General features: G+C 43.5%; 1 protein-coding gene across 7 annotated transcripts in view; it reads right to left on the minus strand.

Annotated features, from left to right (window-relative positions):
- Positions 1 to 15,459, minus strand: part of TJP1 (tight junction protein 1) — a 253,410-nt gene that overhangs the window by 140,943 nt on the left and 97,008 nt on the right. The gene's annotated exons all lie outside the window — the stretch shown is intronic.

A 15,459-nucleotide genomic window follows, 5' to 3' on the forward strand; every position in this document is an offset into this window, starting at 1 on the left:
TCTGGTGGTGCTGGAAATATTCGGTATCTTGACTGTAGTCCCCTATTTAATTAGCCATTCTAAGTAGGTCACTGTGTGACCGACCATCCTACTCTCTGGCGGCTGCTCAGATGATGATTTAGGGGGGTGGGGGGGCCAGTGATGTTTACTCTCTAGAACTACCCAGGTCCCCACCCCCCAGACGCTGTCTTTGGTTTAAAAGACCAAAGATGGGGAGGGGACGCAGCAGCCTGGGCAACAGCAGGCTCCTACTGGGGGTTCAGGATTGGGGATAACCCTTGAGAAACGTCTCCTCTCTTCCCTGCCCTCCCTGCTCCTTGTGGGCATGGGTTCCCATCACTCACACATGTCTGTGCACTGATGGGCTGGGATAGCTGGGGCGGTGGGTGGGACTATCTCCACAAGTCAGATGTACACAACTTTTTCAGCCTATGAGACAAGTTATGAAAGTTCAGTGACCTGTATTTAATACTGACCTACTGCTATACGGTATTCTTTTTTTATATGACCTCAGAGACTCTTCTGGACTAGGACACTCTCCCTCCAGTGTCCGGCATCCAGTGCCAGCCCCAGAGCATGGGGCAGATTTGCATATTTATTTGTCTGTTTGGTAGGCTTCCATGTCCAGGATCCTGTTTAAGGTTTTAGGATGCCTTCAGTACACTAACTTTTTGAAATAAAAATATTTCCTGGGCTTCCCTGGTGGCACAGTGGTTGAGAGTCCGCCTGCCAATGCAGGGGACACGGGTTCGTGACCCGGTCCAGGAGGATCCCACATGCTGCGGAGCGGCTGGGCCCGTGAGCCATGGCTGCTGAGCCTGCACGTCCGGAGCCTGTGCTCCGCAACGGGAGAGGCTACAGCAGTGAGGGGCCCGCGTACCGCAAAAAAAAAAAAAAAAAAAAGTAATATTTTATATACCATATAGAAAATATAGAAATACAAAAAAGATAGAGAAGTACCAAAAAACTATAAACAACAGAGACAGTCTATGTACTGGCAACTGCAGAATGGCTCCTGTAGTAGGGTAGATGGTGGCCCCAACCAGATAGGTCCATACCCTAGTCCCCAGAATCTGTAAAATGTGACCTTATTTAGAAAAAGGGTCTTTACAGATGTAAATTAAGGATTCTGAGACAGGAGACCATCTAGATTATTATTGGGCCATAAATCCAATAAGTGTCCTTACAAGAGGGAGGCAGAGGGAGATCTGACAGAAACAGGGGAGAAGGGATGTGAAGACAAGGCAGAGACTGGAGAGCAGGGGTCGCTAGCCCAGGAACACCCAGGGATGCTGGGCAGCCACCCAAACTGGAAGAGACAAGGGTCAGATTCTCTCCTGGTCTCCTGGAGGGAGTACAGCCCTGCCAGATTTTGGACTTCTAGCCTCCAAAACTGTGTGGTGATTTGTTACAGCAGCCACAGGAAACTAATACACTCCCTTTACCAGGGAATACAATCCACACACCTGCCAATCAAAGCAAAACATGAAAATCACTATCTTTCAAATTCAGGATAAAACAGGTCTCAGGAATACCTTAGGACTCTAGCTCACAAAAGTGTGAAAATATGAAACAGAGTATCAAGGAATAACTTCAACCAACTTTGCATGGACCTATATGAAAACAAAGAAACAAAAAAGTTCATTATTATTTTATTAATTATTATTTATACTTGTTTATTTCTTCAAGTCAAGAAGTGGAACACACCCAGCTGCTGAGTGGAGGACTAAACACTGTAAGATGCAAGTTAGTCTCAAGTTTGTTTGACACAATGCAAAAAAAGTCCCAAATATATTTTTCAAAGGAATTTAAATGACTCCAAAGTGCAAAGGGTGCAAAAATCTAGTGATAAAGGAAAGATCTATAAGGTAAACTAACAGATATGATGATAACAAGATCTGCTAGATATTAGACATAATATAAAGGTATAACTAACAAAACATAAGGATGAAGCTAAATGAAGCAGAACAGATAACAGAGAAATAAATCTTGTTATGTAAGAGAATTAATCTATGGTAAAACCAGCAACAGGAAAGAAAATATCAAATCAATAAGCTTTATAAGGACACTGGGCTAGCAGCTGGGTGGAGTGGGGGTAGGGAAGGATTCATATCCTTGTATCATACTGTATATGACAATAAACTACAAATGAACTGAAGACTTAAATGTTAAAAATTAAACAACAAGCCAGAACGAAGAGAAAATGGACCAGATCTGGAGGCAATGGGGTGGGGGTGGGGGCGTTAAGAGATGAAAAGGGAAGGACTTTTAAATGCAGTGGGATAAGCCAAGAGGAAAAAGATGGATAACTCTTACAAAGCCAAACTTTTTAGACTGAAAAAAAAAAAAAAAAAGACAAGCTGGAGCAAATATTTGCAATAAGTCAGAAAAAGGATTAATATCCTCAATATGTAATAAGTTCACTCAGAGTAAAAAGTACATGAGAAAAAAAGAGAAAATGGAAGAAAAATATTAATAAACATATAAAAAAAGAGCATGAAGAAATCCTACAATCCAAATAAAAAGACAACCCAATTTTAAAATGGACAAAGGATGTGAATAGACGTTTCTCCCAAGAAGATATACAAATGGCCAATAAGCCCATAAGAAGATGTTCAACATTAGTAGTCATTAGGGAAATGCAAATGAAAACCATAATGAGACAACCCTTCACAACCACTAGGATGGCTATAATCAAAAAGACGGACAAAAACAAGTACAAGAGGATGCAGAGGAATTGAACTTCCATATATCACTAGTGAAGATGTAAAATGGTTCAGCTGCTTTAGAGAACAGTCTGGCAGTTCCTCAAAATGTTAAATACAGAGTTACCAGCAATTCCACACCCAAGAGAATTGAAAACATATATCCCTATAAAAATTTGTAAACAAACATTCATAGCAGCATTATGTCACAACAGCCAAAGAGTAGAAACAGCCCAAATGTCCATCAACTGATGAATGAACAAAATGTGGTCTATTCATGCAACAGAATATTGTTCAGCCATAAAAAGGAATGAACTATTGCTACAATATGAGTAAACCGTGAAAACATCATGTTAAGTGAAAGAAGCCAGACACAAAAGGCCATATATTGCAATATTCTATTTATATGAAATGTTCAGAATAGGCAAATCCACAGAGACAGAAAGTAGATTGGTGGTTGCCAGAGACTTGTAGGAGGGGAACTGGGGGGTGACTGCTAATTAGTATGAGGTTCTTTTGGGGATGATGAAAATGTTCTGGCATTATAAAGTTTTATTTTTACCTTGTACCACGTCATGAAATAAATTTCAGTTAGAATAAAGACTTAAAAATAAAAAATAGGTCTTCCCTGGTGGCGCAGTGGTTGAGAGTCCACCTGCTGATGCAGGGTACACGGGTTCGTGCCCCGGTCTGGGAAGATCCCACATGCCACGGAGCGGCTAGGCCCGTGAGCCATGGCCGCTGAGCCTGCAAGTCCGGAGCCTGTGCTCCGCAACAGGAGAGGCCAAAACAGTGAGAGGCCCGCGTACCACACAAAAAATAATAATAATTTTAAAAAATATATAATAATATAAGAAGAATATTTCAATAATCTTTAATTGGGATGGGTCACTCTAAGCACAGCATGGATTAAAGAAATTATAAAGGATGGATAGACTTAAGTTTATAAAATTCACCAACTTTTACAACAAAAGAGACTTCCTGAATGGATACTGTTGGATTATAAAAAAAGGTGGTTTCTATTTACATTTTTTAAAAGGCCAGTATAGTCAACACCTGCTGGTCTGCCTCTTATATCACATGGATCCACCTTGGGCCTTGGTCATGTTTTTCTGCCACAAGGACAAGAAAAGCAGAGGAGGCCTTTCTGCAGACAAACAAGAAGAAGAAAAGATTCGTGTGGGAGGGAAGACACCAACTATGGGGAACTGAATGCTGATGGCGTTCAAGTTCCTGCTCCAGCCGTTCCCCAGCCAACATGCATCCTGCCTTCAGGAGCTGGGAGACACTAGGTACTCTCAAACGAGCCTGTATTTCCAGTCAGTGGCTCTTAACAAATGTTGCTCTGTTTCCAAGATTATTTACTAGAAAGTGTTCTGTTAACAACGATGGCTTTATTTTTATAAAATCTTCAAGTGAATAGTGTTTACGCCTTTGTTTTTTTGCCCAGTGTTTCTGTATTAACATTCAAATTTTAACATTTCAGGTGGAAACAAATATACACAGATTATAATAAGTCCACTTAGTTTCCATAAGAGCTGTTTGAAAGATTCTGAGAGTGTGAAAAACAGCTTTAAAGGACAGGAAATACACTCAAGGCCGAGACGCTCTGGCATTGTTTCTGCAATGACAAACCATGGTGGCCAATAAAAATTAAAACAGTTTCAGAGCCAACAAGATTTTTCAATTTTCATGCTTAAGTTTTAGGATCCCTAAAACATCACAGTATCCCTAAAATCTGGAAGGAAAAACAAGTGAGGTACAGCCTGAGTGGCTGTGAGGTGGACTGTTTGATTTTTAAGATAAGAATGAGAAACGGTGTCATTTTCTTAAAGCCCAACCAGTAAGATCAGCTCTAACGTCACATCTGAAAGGATGTCAAATTGCTATTGGATGGTCTTGTTCATGGGTCTATCTTGTTTATAGGACCATCTAATTTAGAGAGCAAACTGTTTTGTGCCATACATTTCTCCCTATGTTGGAAATTAAATGAATTTTTTGGTTGGTTTTTATTTTTACATTTATGCTCAATGATTTTATGACTTTTTAAATGAAGTATAGTTGATTTACGTTTTGTTAGTTTCCACCGTATAGCAAAGTGATTTAGTTATGTGGGACTTCCCTGGTGGCACAGTGGTTAAGAATCCACCTGCCAATGCAGGGGACACAGATGTGAGCCCTGGTCTGGGAAGATCTCACGTGCCGTGGAGCAACTGAGCCTGTGCACCACAACTACTGAGCCTGCACTCTAGAGCCCACGTGCCACAACTACTGAGCCCATGTACTGCAACTACTGAAGCCTGTGCGCCTAGAGCCCGTGCTCCGCAACAAGAGAAGCCACCGCAACGAGAAGCCCGTGCACTGCAACCAAGAGCAGCCCCTGCTCGCTGCAACTAGAGAAAGCCCGCACGCAGCAACGAAGACCCAAAGCAGCCAAAAATAAATAAATACATAAATTAATTTTTTAAAAATCCAAAGTGATTCAGTTATGTGTGTGTGTATGTATATATACATACACACACATATATAATATACATATATATATTTATTCTTTTAAAGATTCTTTTCCCTTATAGGTTTTCACAAAATATTGAGTATAGTTCCCTGTGCTATAATGATTTTATAACTTGCCAAGAAAATATCTTACGGAGAAAAATTGATTGCAGGACATCTTCAAAGATACACTGTCCACCAACCAAGTGAAGCCACAGGCACACATGTCCCGCAGGCAGGCCCTGTCTCCCCTGCTCTGCTCCCCACAGAGCGCTGCCTCCACATCACTGTCAAGGGGATGACGATCTTAGACCTGCTGTCCACACCACATCCTTGCCCTGGGGACTACATCCCACGCTCTGGCCTCAGGAGGGCGGGCTCCTTGCCCTCACTCTTCCTGGGAGTCCTGTGTACCATTCTGCCTCCCTCCCTCCCTCCTGCTGCCTGGTTCCAGACAGCAGAATAGAATCACAGGACAGCTCTGCTTTCCACTCCCTCCTCAAGTCATCCAGGGCACCCTCAGATTTGCACAGTTATACTTACATACCTAGAAAACACTTCATGCTTGCTCTAAGGTAACCCAAGTCTGTGCATTGCTAGTCAGAACTCCTGGTTTATAACATCATCATGAGTATTGCAGATGGAGCCCTAGACGTGTTCCAGTCCTACTGAATCTGAACCAAGACAACAGGACAGAAGATGGTATGTGTATACTTTAGGAAAGCTCTCAAAGGGATTAAAAAAAAAAAATAACAGCTTTCTTGAGATATAATTCAAATACCAAAAAGTCACCTTCTTAAAGTGTACAAATTCAGTCACGTTTTGAAAGTGTACAAATTCACAAAGCTGTACAACTATCACCAGTATCTAAATCCAGAACATTTTCAGGACCCCATTAAGAACCTCATTCCAAGTAGCAGTCACTCCCCAATGTGCTCCCCTCCCCAACCTCCTAGTCCCTGGCAACTATTAACCTATTTTCTGTCTCTATGAACTTGCTTACTCTGCACATTTCATATAAATGGAATGATATAATATGTGGCCCTTTGTGACTGCCTTCTTTCACTTGGCACAATGTTTTCAAGGTTCACCGATGTTGTAGCATGTGTCAGTACTTCTTTTATTTTTATGGCTGAACAAGATTCTATCATATGGATATACCACAACTTGTTTATCCATTTATCAGCTGATGGACATTGCGGTTATTATGAAATAATGCTGCTACGAATGTTTATATATGAGTTTTTGTGTGGACAAATGTTTTCAGTTCTTTTATGTATATACCCCTAGGAATGGAATTGCATATATGCTAATTATATGTTTAACATTTTTAGGAAATGCAAACTTTTTTCCTCCGCAGTGGCACCATTTTCCATTCACACCAGCATCCATGAGGGCTCCAATTTCTCCACTTTCTGGTTAACACTTGTTACTGTTCATCTTAATTATAGCCAATCTAGTGGGTATGAAGTGGTATCTCAATGTGATTTTGATTTGTGTTTCCCTGACAACCAATGATGCTGAGCATCTTTTCACATGCTTATTGGCCATTTGAATATTTTCTTTGGAGAACTGTCTATTCAAGTCCTTTGCCATTTAAAAAATTGAGTTGCCTTTTAATAGGTGACTTGTAAGAGTCCTTTATATATTCTGGATACTAGACCCTTATGAGATGTATGATTTGCAAGTATTTTATCCCATTTTTTGAGTTGTCTTTTCACTTTACTAATGGTGTCCTTTGAAGCACAGAAGTTTATAATATCGATGAGGTCTAAGGTATCTATTTTTCCTTTGGTCACAAGTGACCAAAGAACCATTGCTTATTCCAATGTCATGAAGGTTTACTCCTGGGTTCTCTTCTTATGAGTTTTATAGTTTAGTTCTTATATTCAGGTCTATAATCCACTTTGAGTCAATTTCAGTGTTTAGAGTGAAACAGGGCCCCAACTTCATGACTCTGCATGGGATGTCCATCGTGTTGTCTAGCACCACGGGTTGGACTCCAGGTGACTATGATGTGCACCTGCAGTTAAGAACCACCAAATTCTAGCCCAACACTTCCAGTATCTTCATTTCATAGATAAGAAATTTTAGGCTCAGAGAGATTGAGGTAAAACTGCTCTGTACTTGGAATAAAGGAAGTTACAGAAAAAAAGAGAAGTTGGTTCCCACATTTTAGAATTTCAAAGTCTGGTGAGGAAGGCAAACATCACAGTGTCGGAATATGAACATCATAATTCAGGAATAAGCACAGAAATATACAAAGTGGCATGAGATCGCAGGGAAGGGGCTGATTAAGTAACTGTCTGGTGATTTCAGCTAAGATTCACTGGTGAGGGTCACTCCAGCAGAAGAAAGCTCACTTATGAAACCTTTAGGCTGAAGTGCTGCGGGAAGCACACACAGTCACCGGAGCAGTGGGGTCTTAAACCAGGGCCAACAGGACAGGGAGTGATAGCAGACGAGGCTCTGTGCTCCGGCTGAAGCCCGGGCAGCAGGGAGCACTCCACTAGACATATGCTTCAGGAATCAGCGGCTGGCGACAGGGATGGCGGGTCCCAGGCAGCAGGGCCGGGAGGAAGGCTTCAGGAGATCCTGTAACAGCTCCTGACGAGGGCCCGAAGCACAGTCCTCAGCCCACAACCAGTTTTCTGATACGGCCGGCAGATAAGCCTTGTTTGGCTAGAACAGCATCTTTAAAACATCTTGAACTCAAATGCCTGCTGGGGAGGAGGGAGTGCAAGATCTCCCTGGGGTGCTGGAACCCAGCACTCCCTCCTCAGGCCTGCCCAGCAGGAGCAACCAGGGATGCAGCCAGCCCAGCCCTGTAGGCCTTTCAGTTCACAACCTGGGCCTAGACTAAGGTGGCGATGACGCGAGAGCAAGAAGCTACGGCAGAGTCCCAGGATAGCGAGAAAGCGGCTGCCGCCCTGTGCGGGTGAAGGACCGCAGGGTGAGGCTGACCTCTGGACTTGGGTGCGCCTCACGCACCCACCCACCCTGCTCCCGGGAGGATGACAAAGCCTCTGCTGAACTCACCACTCTAAATCGTTTGCACTGCTGGCTCCTGGCCTCCCGTGTCAAGAATAAGAATACATGAAGTCTTTCAAAATGGCTTGTCAACTGTGGGATTTTTTTCCTGCTGAAGTTTTATGACGGAAAGCTGTGGAAATTTCCCACCTTCCAGTTCCCTGGGGACTACAGATTTCAAATTTCCAAGGCTGTCCGGAAATGCTGGTGCTGGCCAGTGATAGGGTATTTACTTTACTTTCGTCTGTCTTCAACTGATATCTCTCAAAAGAGTTCTCTCTCTCAAGATGAAAGGGTGTATCCTAGTTTCGACAGAACGGTCTGTTCTCTTCTGAAGTCTGCTCATGCATGTCCTTCTTTTAGAGCGTAAGTTCCTTAAGGGGAGGGACCGTGCACCTCATTCAGTTCAGTAACCTGGGAGCTTAATGAGGTCCCAGAGCACAGGCGGTGGTTACTGTTGAGAACTGTACAAGACTCCTACTGTCAGGACAGTTATCTGCAAGCTCTTTTTGGCTCCATTCGCCTGCAGGCCTCTGGGCCAGGTTCAAGTCCACAGGGCTCTCATCCGAATGAGGGGAATAAAGGCTGTGGAGGAAGGAACCTGGCATCTGACCCTGAGGGTCTCCAGCTCTTTTCTGTGGGACTGTGTCTCTGAGTCCTGCTGCCTTATCACCATCCCCACCTTTCTCATCAGTTGCCTCTGTGGGCACTTTCTCTCCAACAGACCCTTTACACCTGGCCCCTCTGTCTCTGTCTTACTGGGTACTGAGTGGTAAACATTTGTAGACTATTTATTAATCCTTTTAACTTTTTGCTTTACAAACACCTGTATTTTGTTTGTAAATCTCTTTTCTAAAATCAAAACAAAAGTTATATGCTAGAAAGCAAACATTACGCTAAATTTAGAAGGCTTAAAATAACCTTTTTATCTCCTTCTCCAGGAGCGACATAAGAGGGCTCTTCCAACTCTGTAATTTGAAGATTCAGGAAACCATGAAAGCTCATGTGAGCCAAGATCTTCATAGTTGGAATGGGAATCTACAAGTGAATTTTAACAGGATAAGCAATATGTAACAAGACCAGGAAACTATTCAAGGGCAAGATTAGATGGCTGTTCTTGGTTTTAGCTGCACAAGTCAACACCAATCCCTCTGACAGGATAAGAATTCCTCTTTTAGCAGTTACTGACAGCAGCAAACGGTAAGATGTTAACAAAGAGCATCCTCAGTGCACGTGGAATGAAGCAGACGATTCTTACAAATGTTAACGTAAGCTCTGTAGTTCATTCCACTCCGTCTTGTTGAAAATTTTACTCTGCCAGGTCTGGTGCAAACTCAAAATACAGTTTTCCACAAAGAATGGGGCTGCAACTTCCTTCAACTTCAGAGTGATTTTTATGTGGAAAGAAATCTGTGATATCCATAAGAACTTGGGGGATTTTCATAATATGATCATCTTCAGAAGTGCATTTTTTTATTTGTAAAAATTATCTTAATAGATATTTGGCAAATACATGAATGAATGAAGGTGCATAAAGTGGTGAAACATCTGGAAGCCACTGGCACACACCCAGAGGAAGACTGATCCAGATACACAGGGCCTTGTCAGCAAAGAGGGCTGGTGAAGATGTTCACACACCTGGCAACATCTCTCGTGAGGTCTGAGCCAGACATCATCACCAATGCCAAGCGGGGAATGGATCTGGCCCTCCAGAGCCTTAATAGCTGTTGGAGAATGTAGAAAAGAAGTGAGGGAGTGAATTAGAGAGACAAACAGAAAGCTTAAAAGGCAGAAGTGGAATGTTGAAGAGAAACAGGGATCCAGTCTCGTCCAGGATGAATTCTCATCTCCAGGTTCTGCCTAGGAACTAGGGGACACAATGTCTCTAATGAGAGAAGCCTTCTGCCCTTGACCAGTAATGAGACAGAAAAAAATTTGCAGATAACAACTGCAAAAGCATACTTCCATCACAGGCCCTTGGAAGAAAGGAAACACAGAGAGCTGACATAAATTTCAATGTAAACACAGCTTTAAGCATTTTTTCTTTTTCTTTTGGTGATCTGACACCTTCTCCTTTTCAAAACTAGCAGCGTATTAATTCTCTGTTAAATCTTCTCTTTGAAATCTACGTTTCTGTCAGGCATGACTTTATCCCCATGTCACCTAGTCCTGCCCCCCACATTCCTGTTCCTTCTGGTAACATCCACCTAAATTTCAACACATTTTCCCTCACAAATGTAGCATTAGCTTAAATCATTAACTATATTTAGAGCTTGCCTTCACCCTTACTGAGACATAAAGGCTAGCTGCGATAATGGTTCTGTTTGTTTATGAAGGAAAAGTGTCCATTTTCAATCAGTACTTTTAAATACATCACTCTGTATCGGAACACAGCTTTGACAAATGTCCGGTGGGATGGAATCTCCACCCTGGTCAGAAAACAAACAGGCAGCATTCTTCATCTTATTATGTGAACTCCCCACAGAGCAGGCCATGTGGAATTTGTGTGGGATCTTATTTACTATATTATTACAAAAGCTGTCCTTAGTGTATGTTTTCTGCAGGACAAAAAAAAAAAAAGGCTGCTTTTATAGAAGTCAAATGTCACATCAGAAAATAGTAGTCTGGAATGCTTGGAAAGCATTCTAATGCTTTGGATCCATTGAAAAATATAACGTGCTCTTCACAACAACAAATTAACTGAAGGGGAAAGGCATGTTTAATAAAAATAAAGACGTCTTCTGGTTGGGAGTGAGCTGTCAGGAGGCTGAGAAAGGAGGTGAGGCCTCCCGTGGGCCTCCTTCAGCAGCCACCCTCACCCCAGCTGGCCTGGGGGGCTGAGGGCCAGGGGCACAGAGACCGCAGGGAGCTGGCATCAGGAGCCCCCAGCCTCTCGAGGGGGAAAGGGAGGGGGAGGGGAGGAATGCTCAAACTGAGCCCAGACGCATGGTCACTCAGGTCCTGTCCTGTCCGTGTAGGGGCCCAGAGCTGCCTGTGCTTCTCGTTGCTTCTGTGCTCCCTAGGTCTTCCTGCAAGACCAAGCGAACTGGACTCAAGACATTTATTCAGAACAAATAAGATCAATCATGTACTATATAGACTGTAAGAAGTGAAAAGAGCAATTTCTGGCCAGCACCAGAGCTGCCCTGGACACAAGAAACTCCACCCCATCCAAGCTGACCAACGCCCGGATCAGATACACCGTCTGTTCGTGGCCAATATTAGAACTTGGTCTCTAACTGTAAAAGCCACGGGCAATGGATAAACAAGAAATCAACTAAAAAAGATGAATGACCTACGTGATGGCCATCACAAGAGGTGACGGCAAAACTGTAACCCTGTTTGTTGGAGAGTCCAAGCAGGCATCCCTGTAGAAAGGGGACCCACCTTGCTGCCTCACACCTGACTCAGCCCACTTGCTCAGGGAAGGAGAAAAGCATTTCCTTCCCTTCCACGACATGGGGGCTCCGAATGCAGCTCTCCACTCTTTCCAGGAGAAAGAGAGGGTGTGTGTATTCCCTTGTAAACTGTCTCAGTGAGTAAAAATTATATTTTGAAAACATTTCTAAGTAGAATTAGCTGAGGATTAGAGCAACAGCTCCTAATTCCTTCTCTGTAATTTTCCAGGCATTAAAAATCACTGGTCAGTTACAAGGTTGCTAGTCCTGCCTGTGGTTGTACAAAGGCTTAGGATAAGATGCAGGAACAGTTGCTGAGGAGGCTTCGTTCCCTTTTTTGCCTTTTCTGGTGATCCGGACTCTAAATGAGCTCTGAGACCGGGCCCTGTGTGTGGCCCAGGCCCAAGGACGAGCCCAAGCTCGAGGTGCTCTCCGAGAATCCGAGGCTGGTCCTCCTCTCCGTCCCCGGCCAAGTTCAGTGTCCACACAGAGCAACACGCAATAAACGCCGAGGGAGAGAAGGCAGGAAAAACAAATCAAGGGAATGAAACTGTGTCTGGCATTGGCAGACACTAGCTTCCCAATATTTGTTGAGAAAATGAACCCCCTAAGGAAAATAGCCCAAATTTAAGTTTTTTTCAAACTTCCTTTATAGACTGGTTCTGAGGACCTAAGCGAAAGATTTTGCTACTGCTAACAAACTTTGCAAAAAGAAAAGTTTTCACCATGGAAAGAAAATTTGAAGAAAAAAAAAAAAAGGAATGAGTAGAAGCTAGCCCTAGCTGATAATAAAACATATTATGAAGCTTCAATATCAATACAGTTTAGAAGAAATAAACAAGACAGATGACTGGATCACAAAAAAGATTAAAATATATGAGAATTTAATTTACTACAAAGGTATATTATATTACTATAACATAGCATTTCAAGAAAAGAGATCACTTAATCAATGTGTTTAAATGTAACCAGGTAGCTATCCGGAAAAAGTAAAGCCAGATTCCTCTCATGCTTTATATCAAAATTAATTTCAGATGAATCAAAGTTTCTGATGTAAACATGAAGCCATAAGAGAAAGCCAGGGAGAACAGTGAATATGTGTATCATCTCAAGATGGGAAGGATGGTCTCTTTCCATGCAGGACATAACCTCAGAATCAAACAAATAGGGAAAACATTTGCAACACAGATACAAAGGGTAACTTCCTTAATCTAGAAAGTGCTCATATGGGGACTTCCCTGGTGGTCCAGTGGTAAAGGACCCGCCTTCCAATGCAGGGGACGCAGGTTCCATCCCTGGTCGGGGAACTAAGATCCCACATGCCATGCGGCAACTAAGCCTGCAGGCCACAACTACTGAGTTCTCGCACCTCAACGAAAGATCCCACGTGCCTCAACAAAAATCCCACATGCCGCAACTAAGACCCGACGCAGCCAAAAAAAATTAACAAAATAAATAAAATTAAAAAAAAAAGAAAGTGATCATACAAACAAAAAATAAATAAACCAACGGAATAATGGGGAAGACATCAGAAAATTCACAGGAAGAGAAACACACATCTCAAAAACAAAACAAAAATCGTTAAGAAGATGCTCAACTTCACACATATTTAAAGAGGTAAGATCAAATAAATAATGAGATACTGTTTATTTTACCCATCACACTGCAAAATGGTGGGGAGAGCCTGGAATAACGCACTGAGACACCCCTGAGGGGAGTATATATTAAATGTAATGTTTCTGGGGAATGTGGCAATGTTTATCCAAATTTAGAAAACATGTATCTCAGCAATCCCTGGACCACAAAGAATTTACCCGACAAATATACTCCCCTGATCCAAGGTCCGTTCTAAGGTCAAGGTTGCAGAAGCAGCAGTGCTGTCTCCAGGTGAGGAACTGCGCTCAGGTTCAGCCCCACGTCCCTCAGACACGGCTCGGTACCCTCCCCGATGGTCCCGGGATGCCCTGGGCATACATCTCACCAGGCTCCAATATTAGTATACCTAATATTATATAGCCCATAGTAGGTGTGCAAAATAACATTTGTTGAATGAATGAACAAATGAATGAGTGAACGTGTCAATGAGGTAAGTTAGCTAATGAGAAATACCAGTGGGCAGATTAGAGACAGGACTGAAACACAGGTGAAAGGTTAAAAAGAGAGAGAAAATTTTAGAATAGTTCTCTAATGAATTTAACCTGAGTCTTGTGTGTAAAAACGACTTTTATATTGAGTATGCAAAATTACCTTACAATAACAGAGCAACATGAGTAGACAGTAATGATCTTACAAATGGAGCAAGCAGATTGGGTTAGATGGGATGAAACCAAAGACCCTCAAGCTTTGGAGACGAGCTTGTTAAATAACCAAGCTCCTGTAAACAGGCAGCTAGATTTATCGTGCCCCCGGGAAACTCTCTGGAATGAGAACAGAAAATGCTGCTGTTGATTAGCCCTCCTAGCTGGCGGCGGAATGTTGACCTAAAAGAGAAAGGCTTGCCCTCCAGATTTTACATAACGTGTGCCCTTATCAACTCCCATCCGGGACTGTCCCTCGCAGGGACATGAGGAAGGCGAACCCTCCAGCCTCAGCAACAGCCTGTGCTCCCAAGAGCCTGCCACCCACCAGAAGCTGTCTACACCCGCTTGCGGACCGGCAAGAACAACTTTAAATTGAGGGCAAAAAGAGAAGGATAAGGAAGGATGAGGAAATTAACACAATGAACAAGTTTACTGACTGATGTATTCAGACAAAGAGAGGAAACCAGGGCCGTGAGTGTGTGACCACCTGCCCCAGGTCATAAGGGACCTCGGGGGCAGCAGGGCCGGTCCTCCCCCAGCCAGGCCTTCTCCGGCCACCTCGAAGGCAGGCTCAGCAGCAGGGAGGGGGCATGTCCACGAGGTACCTCTGAATACCTCGCAGTGTTTTCACTTGACAAAGCAAAGCAAAGAGGCTCCTCCAAAGAAGACACTGACCACTCACTCAGAGCTGGTAACTGACATCTCTGGCTGCAACTCAAGGCTCACTTTAACCAACTTTGGGATTACTTCCCAGACAGTTCTAAAAAAGTACGCAAAGCAGGAAATGTAGTCAAAGAGAGATACTTCAAATCTTGTGAGAGTGACAATAAAATGAGAAGACTTTAATGTCGTAGGAAGCATTGTAAAATGTGGAAATGTCTATTGTTGGTTTTCTGGCTATTGTAGCCAATCTCCAAGGATGACACCCAGCCCCAACCCCCACCATGCCCACAGGGAGAACCCCCTGTATTCACCTCCGTGTGGCCCCCTGCCCCTGAAGGCAGCGAGGCGGAGCTGTGTGCCTTCTGAGACTGGATTCCTAAGACATCTCACAGCTTCCATCTCTGGGGAGGCCTGCTGTGGGGCGAAGCGCGCTGCTCATGAGGGGGCACAGCCCGGAGAGGGAGGCCCTCAGCCCCCAGCAGGCACCCAAGAGGCCGCCCTGGACGCCCAGCCCACATCACAGGAGCCCAGTCCCCACCCCATCAGAGCGCCAGCCCAGGACAGACCCTGGTGAGAACCGAGACAGAGAACAAGAGACAAGCCACCGAGTTCTGGGGTGGTTTCCTATTCAACAACAGATAATAAAACATTAGCTAACCACAGTGTGGAAAGTACTGAAGTAGATTTCATGCTGTAAGACATGAGAAATGTAAACCAAAAAGGTTAATAAACGATGACTGCGCTCTTGTGCTGCTTCTTTGAATGGAAGGTCTTAGAAATGCTTCTCTATTTTGGGGTCTTTTGAAGGGGCGCAGGTGTGAACACACAGCAGCGCCAGCAGGGGAAAGACGGCCAGGAGCTGACAGGACG

The sequence above is a fragment of the Pseudorca crassidens genome, chromosome 1 (genome assembly GCF_039906515.1).
Source record: "Pseudorca crassidens isolate mPseCra1 chromosome 1, mPseCra1.hap1, whole genome shotgun sequence".
NCBI lineage: Eukaryota > Metazoa > Chordata > Mammalia > Artiodactyla > Delphinidae > Pseudorca > Pseudorca crassidens.